Source organism: Quercus suber, unplaced genomic scaffold (genome assembly GCF_002906115.3).
Source record: "Quercus suber isolate HL8 unplaced genomic scaffold, Cork oak 2.0 scaffold_5, whole genome shotgun sequence".
Classification (NCBI taxonomy): Eukaryota; Viridiplantae; Streptophyta; class Magnoliopsida; order Fagales; family Fagaceae; genus Quercus; species Quercus suber.
The window spans coordinates 1,317,188-1,335,108 of NW_027069471.1; the positions used below are offsets into that span (position 1 = coordinate 1,317,188).

The 17,921-nt window shown below is 38.1% G+C and overlaps 1 long non-coding RNA gene across 1 annotated transcript; it reads right to left on the minus strand.

Annotated features, from left to right (window-relative positions):
* Positions 1 to 14,050: 14,050 nt before the first annotated feature.
* Positions 14,051 to 14,979, minus strand: LOC136067166 (uncharacterized). The gene is made up of 4 exons (XR_010628690.1): positions 14,938 to 14,979; positions 14,761 to 14,833; positions 14,345 to 14,637; positions 14,051 to 14,147 (listed from the first exon to the last, which is right to left on the minus strand). It is a non-coding gene; the product is annotated as an uncharacterized LOC136067166 (long non-coding RNA).
* Between the last annotated feature and the right edge of the window lie 2,942 nt (positions 14,980 to 17,921).

The window sequence follows — 17,921 nt, forward strand, 5'->3', positions numbered from 1 at the left end:
GTCCTTCTACATTGCATTATCAAATATTTTAGATTGGATAAATGTGATGCACGTTTGAAGGGTCGCAAATAATAATGAATGGAAAAATTAGAAAAATAAAATGCCAACAGGATCTTTATTGACATGCCTGGTAAATAGCCACTGGTTAAACCCTATGCAAAATATCATAGTTGCTTTTATAATCAAAGGATAGATAGTTATACTTATAATAATAATAATAATAATAATAAAATTTATCAAAAAGCAGACACCATGAGTTTGAATCTATTAAAAAAATAAATAATTTTTTTTTCTTAAAAAAATTGCTATTTAATTATATTTTCTTCTTATATCCTTTATGCTGGCAAGATTTGATGATGATCATAAATGAAAACAATTTTTATATATAAAAATTTTAAAATTTAAAGATGAATATAAATCCACCATTTGCTTACATTTCCTTCTTATATTTTTATACTTGCAAAATTTTAATACGATCTCTTCTCTGTATAGATTCTCATTGTTGACAACCTTGCCACAACGTTGTCGAGCTATAAGAGCTAAGGTTACATGTATTGTGCTTCAAAATTAATTATATTTCTCATTCTTTTTATAGGATTTGTTTATTTGCTTGTTTTTATTCTCATTTTGTTGTTACTTGTTTCATGAAGGAATTTGAGTGGTTTTCATTTTTGAATTTAGAAATAACTGATAGGAAATTGGGAATTATTTATGCATGTTTCATTGTTGTCAGTTTGTTTATTGTTGTGGGAATCAATTTCTTTACATTGTCGTTTGTTTCATCAAGGAACAAAGTGGATTCAAAGGGTGTTTTAGATCGAGAAGTTACAAAAAATTATGGGTTAAAGACTTCAAAATTAATCCGATTACCAATTTGAGCATGATTGTCTACCTAAAAATGAACAACAAACAGTTTCACTTGATTTGTGAGTTGGTATTGGATGCGAGTGTTTGCCACCTGAATGGACCAGGTTAAGTGCTGGTTTGATCCTTAGTTTGAGCTTAATCGACTTGTGATTACACATACATTTGATGTTTCTCATATTGCAATTCATGTTCATATATATATATATATAGAGAGAGAGAGAGAGAGAGAGAGAGAGAGACTTGAGTTAGGGCAAATCGACAATAAAATCCATTCCCACACTTCCCCTCTTTAAAGCGGGGAAAACCTATGTGAGACTTTTTCACATCCATAATCCAAGAGAGATATATATATATTATGGTTCAAATTTTCTAGACACATCCTATACACTTAGTTATAAAATTATGATACCATCCCAAACACACACACATCTCTCACTCTCTCCCCTTGTCACTCACTTATGCCTCCACCTCATCTCCTATGGTTTCCATACCTAATTTTTATCATATACATTTGTATAGTTGAGTTGCTCCAAATCAATAGATCCATTTGAAGCATGAGCATCACATCTAAACCGATACCTTTTCTATTAGTTCTTACGTATTAATTAATATTAATAAATATAATAACAAAAGTCTTATAATTTATTTGTCCAAAACCTATGCTTATGTCATATTGTAATTGGTACACAGTAAAATTTTTATCCATAATATATTTATTTAATAATAATATCGCCTCCCATACAAGCTATGAAAAGAATCTTCTCAAAAAAAAAAAAAAGTGAAAAAAAAATATTATTCAAAAAAACAAAGAAGTAAAATTCATTGAATATTGTATCAAAAAAAAAAAAAAAAATCATTGAATATTATATGAATGCAGGTAAACCCAAATTGAAGACAAACACCGTACTACTGTTCTAGACTATAGTCTTTGGTCTCTCTCTCTCTCTATCTCTGTTGCCAGCTTTGGAGCACCACTATATAAGGATCGCCCAAACGACGACGACCAGTGTCTCAATCATTTCATTCACTCTTTCATTTCTTTTAAACACTTCCCAAATTCCAAATCTTCCATCACCATTTCCGTCCCAAAAATTTTCACACAAATTTCCAAGATTCAAAATACACCTTTTTATTTTCTATTTTTTTTTTTAATATTCAAAATTCTTAAATACACACAGACCACAAAACCTTTTTTTTTTTTTTTTTTTTTTTTATCCCTAACCACGGGTTGTGACCGTGGTGTAAACATGGGCTGTTTACCTTTGTTGGCAATGGAACTAGAGGACTCCGAACTGCGGTTGGAAAACTTCGAACCTGTCCTGAGATGCTGAAATTCTATTTTCTTGGATAAGGTTACAGCCTCATTCAAAGTATATAGGGTTTGTAAGGATACCTGATCTCGAATGGAAACTCGTAACCCGTGTACAAATCTGGATATCCGTTGATCTTCAGTTTCCTCTAAATCATTGCGATTCGCCAACCTGTCAAACTCCTCCATGTACTCATTAACTGTCCGAGTACCCTGCCTGCAATCCTGGTACTGTCTGAACAACTCCTGCTGGTAATCGGGTGGTAAGAACCGATTTGCCATTAACCTTTTCATCCTCCTCCATGACCGTATTGGAAGCTTTCGTTCCCGAGTACGGTTTAATTGAACACGATCCCACCAGGCAGATGCTCCTCCCTTCAATTTGTAGGCCACCAAACACACCTGTTTGTCTTCTGCTGTACCCATATAGTCGAAAAACTTTTCAACCTCACTGACCCAATCTAGATACTCTTCAATGGAGACATTACCATTAAAAGATGGTAACTCTATTTTCATCCGATAGTCCCTCTGCTCCTGATAATCTCGACCATTATCCCTTACGGGACCACGATGATTTCCAAGGACTCTCTCTGCATACTCCTCATCTTCACTATCTTCTTCGTTGTAGTCTTGCTGCCTGTTCCGGTTTGGACCACGATAGGGAGGGCCACGCACTCGGTTATCACGTTGCTCTTCATCAACGTGATTAGGGTTTCGGTTAAGCAAAGTGGCAAGTGCTGCTTGAATCTGGTCCAGAGTCTGTTGGGTAGAATCACGAAATTGTTGATTTTCATCACGAAAATCAAGGAACTCAGCCCTAGTGAGGACTGGGTTATTGACGTCGTCACCTCCGTCATTGTTATGGTGGTCACCGTCTCGCCGGTTAGCCATCAGACCAGGGTAAATCAAGGCTCTGATACCAACTGATGTCGTAGAAGCCTGAAGAAGAGCACACATAATGCTCTCTTGATGGAACAGAAACTAAACTGTTAGTTCCTGGTAGTAAACCTCGAATCCATGAGGGGTTTCCCTGAATCCACAAGGAGATAAAAAAACTGGAATCCACCAGAAGAGAAAATTGACAAAATGTCTGTGTTTATTGATAATAGTCTATTTTGCCTCTGACGGCTACAAAACATATAAATACTGAGCAAAAACGTTTAAAACCCTAATTCGCACTAATTAAGCGATTAGGTGACAAAATTACCGAATTTTACCAAAAATGGCAAAATTGAGTTAAACGCAGAATCATAAACTACTGACCTTAAGGGTCGTTCCAAAACAAACGGGACCTTATTCTGACTTTTAAACTAAAAGTTATTAAGGAAAAACAAATAATACTATAAATAGCAAAAACACTGTTTTCGGGGCCTTAACGAAGGAATTTGCCTAAAATTTGGCGACGTTCATGGCATTTGCATGAATCTGGATCAGAACGCCATTTCCCTTCAACCTGCCAAATTTCATGCAATTCCGACACTGTTACCTCTGATGGCCACTACTGGCACCCCCCACTGGCACCCCCCTTTGATCTTGCGTTGTGACTTCCTGCGCCCTTGTTGCTCTAAGAAGGCATGTGCTGTCTGTTCTACATCAGATGATGATGATTATTTTGACATAATTCGCATGCATTTTTTTTTAAAAAATATTTGGCCGTAGTTTTAGTGCTATTGAGTATTGATTGGATAATTGAGATCAGATGGTGGCTGATAAGCTGCAGTAAATTATCAGTTTTTCACTTTTAACTACTGCAAGTCAGGGAAGAGAAATGGCAACATCCCTGCTTCACTGGAGGAGATTGTTGGAATTCATGCACATACACAGCTTCAAAAATGGAGGAATCAAATATTAAAGCATGAAGAAAGAGAGAAAGAGAGTTTGTATGTGAATAATTCTGTATATTGATAATTAACATGCTCTGGTTCTTATATAAGAAGAACAGAGACGCGGGAAACTCTAACAAACTAACTAGCAAAAGTCTAAACCAATAGAAAACTAACACGTGTCCACCAATAACTAACTCAGTAAGCTTTATACAAAACGACATGTAGCTTTAGACTATGTACAGAAAGCTGTTTCTTCTTGAACCACATATGCTCTAACAGAGAGATTGGGAAAAAATATTAATCCTTTTCTATGAAGGTAATGTTGGATGATGATGAAGATGAGGTCTAACCAGTGCTCAATTAGTCAATTACATCCAAGTGTGAGAGCATTAGGTTTCGACATGCTGGCTGTTGCTCATTTTTTAGAATTCTTTCATTTACAATTCCACCTCATTTTGTAATTAGTGCCATGAGTTACTGTTTTTTTATTATAAGAAAAATAGGCATTATACATTAAGCATTCAACCTAAATATAGGTTTTAATGAATTATTTAATTTATTATTATTTATATATATTAAAAAATAATTAATTTTATTTGCCTAGTATTTAAATATTAATATTTTTTGTGAAATTACTCGATATATATATATATATTTCTTTTAGAGCCAAAAAAAAAATATATATATCTCACTTTGAAGATTTTCTATTTTTCTTTTTTTTCGTTTTCAGTCGGTAAGTTAAATTACGCAAGAAACAATTACGAATTTGCAAGTCTATAGACGTGTGCGTCCCAAAATTCCACTCCTATCGACGTAAACGGAAAAAAAAGGAAAAAAAAAAAAAGGAAAAAAAAAATTTGTGGTTTGCATTCAAGGAATGAATGCGGCCAAGAAAATGGAGAAAACAGAGAGCTATCAATTCACACTAGACAAGACTTGTATCGTACACGACAAGAAATAATGGCCAAGTTTTTGTGAAAGAGACAAAAAAGAAGAACAGTTGTTTTCACTTTGTGAATTGGAGGTGATCATGTGATGACAAAGAAGAACATCTATTTTCCTTAGTGTTAAACTAATTGAAGTAGCACGATTAGCATCCACATTAGTCGATGTAAATGTTTGCAAAAAATACAAAATACAAAAGGTAACAAATTTTACACATTTTACTTCAAAAATCTTTCATATCAGTCTTTCTAAAATTGTATATATTTACACATCTATCTATATCTATATATTACTAAAATCTGAAGCGTAGCATTTAATGTTGCTACGCTCAGGTTGAGCCACATCAGCTGCCATGTTATTATAATTCTTTTTCCTGAATTTGTCCTACAATTTAAAATAAGTTTTCTTAAATTTAAAAATACTAATAAAAAGAAAATAATTCCCAACGCTTCGTCTTCCATGGTTACAATTCTAGATGACAACCTTTTGTCTTCCACGGTTACAATTTTAAATAGCAACTCTTTGTGTTCAACGGTTACAATCTCAAACGGCAACCCTTCAACTTCCTAACACTTGACTTTGGCTTTCTAACTCCTTCATCTCTTCTTCTGCTCGCACTATATTAATACTGAAAAGCTGGATGATTTAGTTTAGGTATCTCTAAATCTCAGTTGCTCTTGTAGTTGCCTGCATAATAGTTTAATGTAAGAATTAGATTAATAGTGTTTTTTCTTTTTTATTGATTTTTTTTCTTTTTTAATTTTGTTACTACCTCTTTTGTGTTGTGGGTCATATGTATTTAGGTTGGGTATTTGTATTGATAGATGATTATTTGTTTCTATGTTTAAAATTGATTTGGTTTTTTTTTTTTTTTTAAATGTTTGAGACAGTAACATTATTGGTTTATATTGTGTAATCTGTGTGATAGAGTTTTAGTAGTTAGAAAATTGAATGATAGAGTTTTAGTACTATCGTGCCTGCAGAAATTCAATTAAATGATGTAATCCGTGCCTAAAGAAATTCAATTTGCTAACTGTAGGGACTCAGTTTGGATTTGACCCTGAGTATGAATGAGTTTTCAGCCCAACAAGCCCAAACAATAAATTTATAGAGAGTGGGTTAAAGGATTAGGCGATGGCCGTCGTTCATCAAGCATGAACCTTTTTTTTATAAAAGAAAATACTTAGAGTTTATTTACAACTGGGGGGATGCTCCTCGGCCCATGGCCGAGGAGCCCCTTTTCTTCTCCTTTTTCCCCCCCTTCTTACTTTACTTCCTTTTCTTATATAGTCTTCATCTTCCTATCTCCTTATTCCATCTGTTGATCATCTATTTGCTTCTCTTCTGGCCGTCCGTCCCATCAGAGGCCTTATCAGTACTCAAGTGGTTCACTCCGATTAACGTTGCCCTGCTAAGGGGTTACATCCCCATTAATGCGGCCAGAGGGGTTAGGTGAATGCATTAAATGTGAAGGTGACAGCTTACTTTGGGTCTGGTCTTTCCCAAAAATCATCCTTGTCAGGCCGAGGACGAAGAGGTCCTTGGCGTGGATTCGGGAAAGAGGTTTTCCCTAATTTAACCTTGAATGGTCAGTATTCCTCGGCGTGGGCCTTGGGCCTGCTACACGATGGGCCGAGGCTATCAGGCCCATGGGCCCCACAATAGCCCTTCAAAACCCTGCTGCACGTTCTCTCGGACGGGGAGGAGGGTTTTGATACCTGCGGGCCCTCTAGACGAGTCGCCCCACTTCGGTTCGTGTTAATGCTGGCGACTTTTCGACTGCCCGATGCTCGTTTTTGGCGTTTCAAGACTTAATGTGTTACTACATTAAATTTTGGCGGCACCACGTTTCCCACTTTCAACGGTATGATGGTAATTGTTCGGTGGGGATCTCCTACTTTTATGGGCAAGCGGTTACATTTGGGGAACCTAAGGGGGAGTATAAGTACCTGTTTAAACCGCCTGGTTTCCTCATTTTCGCGCTTACAATTATTGATGCGTATAATTTGAATCTGGTTCAACTTGCACACTACCTGAAGAGCATTGTCATACTTCTGTAAGTCTTCTTCTTCCAGTGACCCCAAATTTTCCTTGGTTCTATCCCTTCTTTTCTTCTTCTGAAATTTTTAGTTGTCCTTGGGGGGATGGGTAAGTTTAAGAAGTTGGTTGAGTCCGACGAGATGATGAACAAATTCATCGTAGACTATAGGATACCCAATAATGTGAGTCTGAAGTACTGTGAAGAAGGGGAGTGGTACATTAGGAGGAGAGAGGGTGAAGTCGTAATCCCGATAGTCGCTTTCGTAGAGGGAGGGATGAGAATCCCTATGAGGCCAGTGACTCTCAATTACCTTAGGCATTTCCGCCTGACTCCTACTCAGTGTGCCGTGAATGTATTTAGGATATTAGGGTGTGTAGATACCCTAAATGAGAAAATGGGGCTGAGACTGACTCACCACGATGTGAACTGGTGCTACAACCTTCATCACCTGAAGGATAAGACGTACTATATGAAGACAAGGGACGATAGGGTTCGTCTCATCCAGTGTCTTCCTGATTCCAATAAGGGGTTGACCTAAGATTTCCTCATAGTGTCGGGGGAGTGGCACAACGGTTTTTATTGCCCAACAGTAGAGGGGGAGCCAGGTAGGGTATCCGAAGTAAAAGACAATCTAGGTTTCAGTATTTTCAAGTTTTATAACTGTATATCCGATTTGGTTGATTAACCATAGGAGTTTCACTTTTCTTTTCGCAGATGCACACGCCTTTGCACGTCATTTCCATCTGGTTAACAAAGCGGATTTGGAAACCGTTCTTAGGTCGGACCTTTTCCTGAACGAAACTGATAACCAGGTCAGAGCTGCTCATCAAATCCTCGGATGCGACCCAGCTCAAAAATCATTCCCAGTCCCGAAGCACGTAATTAGAGCTTACGCAGATTACCGTGGTGGAAGACGGTTTTGCATTTTCTGAGGGGTCTTATATACCCGAAGACATTCCGCTAGCAGGTCCCTCCTCATCCCAACAAGTAACGGTGGCCGAGGAAGGACTATCTAAGAAGGCAAGGGAGGTGGTTGAACTGAGTTCTTCTGAGGATGAATATAGCGTGTTCAACCTAGCTGATCAGTCCGAGGATCCCTCTGGTGATCTAGGAGACCCTCATTTGTCCGAAGCCGATCTTCGGTCCCTAAAAGTTGGTACTCAGGCTGAGATGGGTTTAAAAAGACAGCCCCAAACCAATCTTCTTGACCTGCTCGAAGGCGGTTCCAAGAAGGGTGTACCGGAAGAGTCGCAGCCCCAGCCCCCAGCACCTCCGCCCCAGATTTGAACCGTGCAAACCAGGTCGTCCTCTGGCCCCACAGTATCAGACCCTCAGACCGAGTCTCATGACTCGAAAAGGAAGAGACTTTCCAAGGGTAAGGAGCCAATGGATGGGAGAAAATCCTATTCCCCGCCCGAGGAGGGTAGGTTTCGCAGGCCTCCGAAGCAACTGAAGCTCGATGGTCAACGGAAAGGTAAGAAGGCCATCCAGCAGTCCGAGGCTCAAGCCTGGCTACCCGCTGCCATGCTCCATGATCAGCCCCTGATGGATAACGCGTCGATGCGGGAATCCCAGGGAGTCGAGGGGGCTCTCATAGCCGAGGCCCTGGAGAAATCTCTTATTCTTCCTACTGACATGGCCGAGCTAAGAAATATGAGTAGGTTAGAGGTTGTCCTTGACCTTAAGAAATATCTAGGCATGGTGGGTCCTTTGGCACCTATTTACTTTATTCAAATTTTGTCGCTTAGTACCTTCCTTTCTCTTTACGGAGTTACTTGTTTTTATTGGCAGGCTATCCAAGCTCTTTTCAGATTAGACGAGGAGGTCGATGGCCAGAACAATGCCTTAGCGCAAGAGCGTGACAAGTTCTTGGAAGCTGCCAATACCCTCAAGAGATCTGAGGCCGACCTAAAAAAGGCGACCGAGGATCTGGAGGAGATGACGAAGGCCAGGGATACTGTTGTCTCCGACCTAGCCATGGCCAGGAAGCAAGCTGAGGATCAAACTAATCGCTTACAAGACGTTGAGGGTCAACTACAGACTGCCAAAGGGGACATTGCCGATATAAAGGAAAAGTTGACCGTGGCAATCCATGAGAAAGGTGTTGCCGAGTATGCCAGGGACGAGGCTGTGAGAGCCAAAGACGAGGCGGTATTTGCAAAAATAGACACTGAGTGCTCTGTAGAACAGGCAGAGGAGGAGGCTTTCGCAGATGGGGTGGCTAAGATTGAAGCCACCCTTCGGGCTCAAGTTCCTGCAGTGTGCAGGCATTACTGTTCTTAGACCTGGCATGAAGCCCTCAACCAAGCAGGGGTTGATGCCTCATCTGACCTTAGGAGGGAGGACAGAGTATATTACCCTATTGCAATTCGCGAGACTACACTTGCTGCTCCCGAGGAGGGGTCCTCATTACCAGCGGTTGAGAGTCACGATAAGACCGCCGAGGATATATCTTTAACTGACCAACCACCCGAGGAGGTTGAGCCCCAGAGAACATTGGGAGAAGTTATAACCGAGGGTCAGGAAATACCACAAGACGTGGCGAGGCCTCCGGCGGACCCTTCGAGACTAAGCCCTTAGGCCTTGGCTAAAGCCTTTTGATTTGCTCATCGAATTAATTTGCCTACTGAGTTGGGGAGACTAGTATACGACATAGGATAGTTTTGTTTATTTTCTCTTTTATCTTCTCTTTTGTCTCATTTTGTTTCTTGCCTCAGTGGCGTTGTAAGGAAGTTGTATACTTTCCGTTTGAACTGAATACTTAATACTTTGCTTCCAACTAATGATATTTTCTTTTATTTTCTTTACTATAATATTCTGCTCGATATTCGTATTCTATTCTGGGGTTAGCCTCATGAAACCATCTGTTATCCTTCAAATATAAATCTAAAGACCGTATTCTAGCTTGACTCTAGGTAACGCTTTGTTTTTTCTCCAGACAGTTATTTTCTCCATGGGTTCGAGTCCGAGGACCATGCAATACCCTGGTTATGTCTAGTACTTCTACTTTTCTATAAGTATCTAGTTTTCCATAGGCTTGGGTCCGAGGACCATGCAATACTTTAGTTCTGTCTAGTACTTCTATTTTTCTATAAGTATCTAGTTTTCCATAGGCTTGGGTCCGAGAACCATGTAATACCTTGGTTCTGTCTAGTACCCAGGTATAATGGTGTGAATAGTTTTACCATAGGCTTGGGTCCGAGGACCATGCAATACCTTGGTTCTGTCTACCACTTCTATTTTTCTGTAAGTATCTAGTTTCCCCATAAGTTTGAGTCCGAGGACCATGCAATACCTTGGTTCTGTCTACCACTTCTATTTTTCTGTAAGTATCTAATTTCCCCATAGGTTTGAGTCCGAGGACCATGCAATACCTTGGTTCTGTCTAGTACTCAGGTATAATGGTGTAAATAGTTTTACCATAGGCTTGGATCCGAGGACCATGCAATACCTTGGTTCTGTCTACCACTTCTATTTTTCTGTAAGTATCTAGTTTCCTCATAGGCTTGGGTCCGAAGACCATGCAATACCTTGGTTCTGTCTACCACTTCTATTTTTCTGTAAGTATCTAGTTTCCCCATAGGTTTGAGTCCGAGGACCATGCAATACCTTGGTTCTGTCTAGTACCCAGGTATAATAATGTGAATAGTTTTACCATAGGCTTGGGTCCGAGGATCATGCAATACCTTGGTTCTGTCTACCACTTCTATTTTTCTGTAAGTATAGGTTTGTCCTCGGACCGCTTTACTGGAGATGATTCCTCCTTGGGCCGGACTATGATCTTTACACGTGGCGTTAATCTCGCCTCCAGCTCAAGGCCCCATCTTTTTCATTTATGAAGCGCCCTTTGTCCGTTCGTGTTCCGCGCTTAACGTTTCGGTGCGCGAAACGCGCCTTTATTAATGTCTTCGTGAATTAACACGAGTCCAACGGTCTATGGCCCCCTTGGAAATTGGTAGCTTCATTATTAGCTCAGCTGATAATTCTCTTTTCGAACTCTGCATGAATTAATTATCACGAACCCTCATCCCCTATATAAGGTGGGGAGATGGTTTCTCCACAATCCATGAACCTCCCAACACAAACAAAAATAAAAACACATCCTTTCAGCTCGCCAATCCATTTTAATAACCCCGCCGGAAGTGTGACTGGAGTTGGCAAATATGAGGCGGCTTTGGGCGAGTGTGAGGACATCCGTGCCAAGAGCCATTATGGCCGCAGCCCCCACTGGGCTTCCGGTGTGGCAGAATCTAGGCGTAACCCCGATGGTGCCATACAAGGTGGCCCGGAGGGATGTTGTTAGAGTACCTAACGTTTCTCCTCGAAGCACACCCCCGACGAAGAAGACGTGCGAATTCATCTCATGGGTGGTGCTCGAGTGTTGCCGTCTCCAACGACCAGCACTCGTGAGGATTGGAGAGAATCAAGGGAACATCATGGGGGAAGGTATCCCGGAGCCCCTGCATCTGCTCATCTCTTTGTTCCAGCTCCGCCGCGCCGAGAAGGGAGTTGTCAGTGGCCTGGAAACATGATGGCCCTCCCCCTTCCCTGCTTTTTGTGTCAAGCTCTCCCATTCTCTTTATACCAATAAAAGGACAGCTTGACACTTCCCTCCAGCTAGCTTTTTTAGGGTGGGTCCACCTGGGCCTCTGATTATATAACTAGCTGGTTGGATTAGCTTGTAAATTTGTTTGTGAAACACGCCTGCCTGAGCCTCTGATTGTAATCTGTACTGTATCTACTTATGAAATAATAATATCAAGATTTCTCTTTTCGCTGTCAAATCTTCTATTTTTTTTTTTTTAACTTTGCCAACCTACTATAAAACGACCACTTAGAACAATCGCCTAGTGCGCCGGCCAGCACCCTAATCCTTCCCACAGACGGCGCCAATTGTAGGGACTTAGTTTGGATTTAACCTTGAGTATGAATGAGTTTTCAGTCCAACAAGCCCAAACAATAAATTTATAGAGAGTGGGTTAAAGGATTAGGCGCTGGCCGTCGTTCATCAAGCATGAACCTTTTTTTTATAAAAGAAAATACTTAGAGTTTATTTACAACTGGGGGGATGCTCCTCGGCCATGGGCCGAAGAGCCCTTTTTCTTCTCCTTTTTCCCCCCCTTCTTACTTTAATTCCTTTTCTTATATAGTCTTCATCTTCCTATCTCCTTATTCCATCTGTTGATCATCTATTTGCTTCTCTTCTGGCCGTCTGTCCCATCAGAGGCCTTATCAGTACTCAAGTGGTTCACTCTGATCAACGTTGCCCTGCTAAGGGGTTACATCCCCATTAATACGGCCAGAGGGGTTAGGTGAATGTATTAAATGCGAGGGTGACAGCTTACTTTAGGCCTGGTCTTTCCCAAAAATCATCCTTGTCAGGCCGAGGACGAGGAGGTCCTCGGCGTGGATCCGGGAAAGAGGTTTTCCCTAATTTAGCCTTGAATGGTCAGTATTCCTCAGCGTGGGCCTTGGGCCTGCTACACGATGGGCCGAGGCTATCAGGCCCATGGGCCCCACACTAACTACTCAAATACCTTAGCAAATTGAATTATAGAGTTTAAAATTCAATACTATACTCAGAACACGATACTTCTCCTTTTTTCTTGGTCTCCTCATTTAAGTGAATCCCTCCTTCATCATTGAAATCGATTTAAAATTCATTCTATTAGCTTTGATTGTACTCTTGGCTATATCATAAAACACTATTTTTTTAGATAATCTGTTTATGGTAATTATCGTCATTTTTGTTGTAGTTGAATCAAATTATCAAAATAAGATAAGCTAGATCTACATAATTAGTAGTTGTTGCATCTTCATCATTATCACAAGTTTAAGATAGAGATTACCCTCATCAATAGCTATTACGTCTTCTTCATTGCCAAACTTGATCATCTTGACAAACCTTTTATTTATCTGATTGTACCACATGTATTTATTTACTTTTGGATTCTATTTGATTGTAAGATTTTTATGTCTTTTGATATAAATTAACTAGCTAGTATGCTAGCCAAACCGCTTGCTTCTTCAGTTTTTTTTTTTTTTTAATCGTCATTTTTGTTGTAGTTGAATCAAATTATCAAAATAAGATTAAGCTAGATCTACATAATTAGTAGTTGTTGCATCTTCATCATTATCACAAGTTTAAGATAGAGATTACCCTCATCAATAGCTATTACGTCTTCTTCATTGCCAAACTTGATCATCTTGACAAACCTTTTATTTATCTGATTGTACCACATGTATTTATTTACTTTTGGATTCTATTTGATTGTAAGATTTTTATGTCTTTTGATATAAATTAACTAGCTAGTATGCTAGCCAAACCGCTTGCTTCTTCAGTTTTTTTTTTTTTTAATCTTTTTTTTGCCTCCAACACTATCGTAATTGGTTGTCTCTTTAAAAGCATTTTCTGTTTCCATCGCTATATATATATATATATTGTTTTGTAGGATCCAAGCAAGAAAGAGTTTAAGATGCTTGCTATGTTATTCTCTCAAATTTTTACAGCATGAACAACATGCAGTATTGAAGTAATTACAGAATATTTTATATCAATAGTTGTTTGACAACTTTAGAATATGAAAAGTTTTAGGTTGAGTGGGTAACAACTTTAATTTTGTTAATTTTTGCTTTCTAAATTACTAATAGTAATTTATCATGTTAAATTGGTAGTTTATTTGTATATCAATCAGCTACAATGTTGTAATGTTTTTTATTTTTTTTTTCTTCTAATTTGTGAGGTTTAATTCAAATAATTTTGAATAAGTCCTTTGAAATCAAATTCAATGTACAAAAGAAATTTTGTTAGGGACTTTGTAAGGTTAAGGGGAGCTTGAAGTTAATATAAGTTTTGGCCTTATATAATATACTTATATTGTGAGCTTTAGTGGCTGCAAGTAGTATTGTAGTAACTTAGATATGAAACTCTAGATACAACACAAACAGCTAAGGATAATGACATTTACTAATATTTTTCTTTTAATTTAAATGGTATTTTGCATAACTGCTTTGCATTCATTAGATTTCATTTTCAGTAATTTTCCCGTGCATCGCACGGGTTAGCAACTAGTTGAGATTAAAACCCAGCCCAAGCAATTACAAAGGTAAAGAAAGAATGTAGACCTCGCAAATCCAAGCACAGAAGCTTCCATATAACCTGGACGAACAGATATATCACCTGTTAGATGCTAGCAAATAACACATATAAGCACATCCGTACATTTAAAACATAAAGCAATCTGGGCATATTGGAAAGAGAAGTTAAAGAGCACATGCATTCAACATCAACCTTTTAATAGGAGAATACCTGCTGGAGGAAATTACAGAAATTAAAACAAGTGAGAGGCATTATACCTAATCAGTAGAAAATTTGCAGGTGGTTGAAAAACTGACCCCATAATTCTCAATCTATGGAACAGTGGAAAATTTGAAGGGTCCTGGACACGAGAGCACCAACTGATAAGAGATACCAAGTGTTGCAGCGGCTACGGCATCTTCAATGCCTTCTTCAATTGTTCTAATGCTGCTGGATGCATGTTACCAATGGCTGAATTAAAAGATTCTCCATGAAGGGCAGCACATGTTTGAAGGTTCTCTCTGACTGAGGTCTCTAGTGACAACTGGTTGATTGGGTCGGAATACTTGATCTGACAGAGCAAATAACAAATCCATCACCAAATTATTCATAAATCATCATCATCATCTAAATCCAAAATTCATGTTTATTCATCTGAATTCAGCACTTTCAGGCATGTCCCCAAAATGTTCACCTGTCTTTTTCTTAACTCCTTACTCGGAATGGTGCCCTCCCCATGGCACCTGCTGGAGCTCATATTTTCACCACTGCCATCACAAAAGAGAGAAATAAGAACAAAGAATAGAAGCTGATTCTAAAATGACAACTGAGAATTTGGATAACAAGTTCAATTAAGTTTTAGAGACCCAACCTGGACTCTTCCTCGGATAAGTCATTGTTTTCACTCAATATTTTTGAGGTTTTTGTACAATGTGTTGTTATGACTTATGATTAAATGTAGGTAGAAAAATTCGTGGCAGCTCTTTTACTGGTGGGGCGTGGCTCTTTTTTATTGCCACTTGCTATGGTTGTATGTGGGATGAGCAACAGAGCTAGTGTCAAAGATTCTTTCTTGTGTCATAAAAAATTAGTTTTGATTATTTTGGCTTGAATAAATTATTACATTTTCCAGAAATTGTTAAAATATAGTTCTATATGTGGCTCTATGTAATGCTGGAAACTATATTCATCTTTGGAGCTTATATTTTTTGGTCACTAGACGACACCTTCATGCGATAAACTACTCTCTACAGATCTATGATTCAGTGAGATTTTTTTTTTTTAATCTTTTAATCAAAATTGGAGATATGGGGAGTGGGGTATAGCACATTGTTGCTCTGGCATGCAAAGAAGTACTCTATAGCTACATCCTTAAATGAAGGAGGATTTCTTGCAAATAGCTGCTTCTCTGTTTTTCTAGATATTTTTTCCCAATCTCCCCGCCCGTGAGGCAGGGATGTTGCCATTGCTCTTCCCTGACTTGCAGCAGTTAAAAAGTGAAAAACTGATAATTTGCTGCAACTTTTCAGCAATCATCTGATCTCAATTATCCAATTAATAGCACCAAAACTAGTGACATATACAAAAAAATGCAGGCAAATCATGTCAAAATCATCATCATCATTTTTTTTTCTTTCTTGGAAGTATTATTATTTTAAGTTATTTTTACTCATCGAATTTTTTTTTAATTAAAAAAAAAAAAAAAAAAAAATTTCTTACTACTATTTTGCTTTTTTTTTTTAATAAAAAGTTTTTAAAAGCATTTCTTAAAAAAAGGTATTTATTAATTAATTATTTTTAACAAATTTCATAGTACTATTTTTTTTTTTAATAAAAAGTTTTTAAAAGCATTTCCTAAAAAAAACCAATTCCGTTTAAACAAAATACTTGTACCATAAACGACAAGGAATAAATGGCTAAGTAATTGTTTCATCTTTAAAATAAATAAATAAAACCACTTTGGATGCTTGACTATAGTCACATTCAACTTTTTTTATTATGAAAAAACACAGATAATATATATATATATATACACATTTATACACACACAATTATTTACACAATTTTTTTTTAAAATGGGATACTTCTAGGCTACAACAACATGACTAGGAGTAAATGCCAAAATAGAGAGCTAGCAATAGCAACAGTAGTGACTAGAAATGACTTGTACAGTATATGTGAGGAAAAAATGGCCAATTAATTGTGCAAGGGAGGTGATGGTAGAGAACAATTTACTGGCATCAAGCAATTATTATACAGTCCAAAATTCCAAGACTTCAGCTTTCCAAAGTTTTTGGGATTTCCGAACAATGACCAAAGACTTGTGAAGCGTTAACAGTAAGTCTACTAATCTAAACCACACGTTTTCAAGGTTAATTGAATCTTTTAGTAAGAATAGTCGTATTTTGTTTTCTCTCATACAAATTGATGGCAAATATCTTTCATTCAACCACCGTGTGTTTCATCAAGTGTTTTGGTCTTTGCTCGGAACTTCCACAAGACTTGGGAAGTTATAGTCTTGTCTATTAACCAGTGTGCGTTTTCAAGGTTGATGAATGACTGAGTCGAAAGCAATGAACAAGAAAGTGAAAAGAGAAATAAGAGAGTTTGGGAAGCGAAGAGAAAAGGAAACTAAGAAGCAAGAGTCATTTAGATTAAAAAAAATAGAGAATCAATTGAATTAATTCATTTTAGTACAAATATATTATTTATATATAAGAGCTAGGCTTAACTACTTGCTTCTTAGTTTGAATCCAAAGTAAATTAAAAAAAATTAATTTACTTTGGAATATGAGGAAACACTTGATTGAGAAGCAAGCCTATATCAAGTGTTTCCTCATAAACCCCTTTTTCTACATTCTGAGCGGTTTTGACTTTTGGGTCCACCAAGACTTTGAGCCACAGGTCAATAAGGCCATGTTCATAGATCTTCGACCTAACCTTTGTAAAATTTGCAATGAGTTAATGAGAAGATGAGTCAATGGCAACTATATATTGTCGACGCTAGGGACAGTGGGCTGAGTGCGACGTTTACCTCCCAATTCTACATTCTGAGTGGTTTTGTCCTTTTGGGTCCGCCAAGACCTTGAGTCCAGGTCAATAAGGCCATGTTCACATATTTTTGTCCTCCTGGACGAGAAATAATAAGATCTATATAGTGGACAAGTGACGTGGTTTATTATTCCACTAAAAAATTTCCATATGTTTAAAATTGTTAGTTATAATTTTTTTTTAAACAGAAATTAATTAATGACTTAGCAATTTTAAACAAGTGAAAATTTTCTAGTAGAATAGTAAACCACATCATTTGTCCACAAGAAAACTCTATAATTTCTCTGAACGAACTAACCATTAATTTCATCACATCTTCGATTCTTGATTGTATTAGCGTTTCTTATTACAGCACCCAATGAAAATTCCCTACTTTTCATGGCTCTTCATGATACCAATATGCTCACTTTTCGTCAGCTTTGGTATCTTTGTGGTGTCTGGCCAATGTCTTGGCCATCAACAATCCTATTTGCTCGAATTGAAGAACACCCTCAAGTTCAACAGTACGTTGTCCACAAAACTGGTGCGTTGGAATGGAAGTGTTGATTGCTGTTTGTGGGAAGGTGTAACCTGCAGCGAAGAGGGACGTGTTATTGGTCTCAACATGTTCAACGAATCCATTATGGCTGGACTTGACAATTCAAGTAGCCTTTTCAGTCTCCAGTATCTTGAGAACTTGAATTTGGCTTACAACTGCTTCAACAGTCCGATTCCAACGGAGTTTAGAAGGCTGAAGAATTTGAGTTACTTGAATTTGTCAAATGCTTGCTTTGCAGGGTAGATCCCAAATGCGATTTCAAGCCT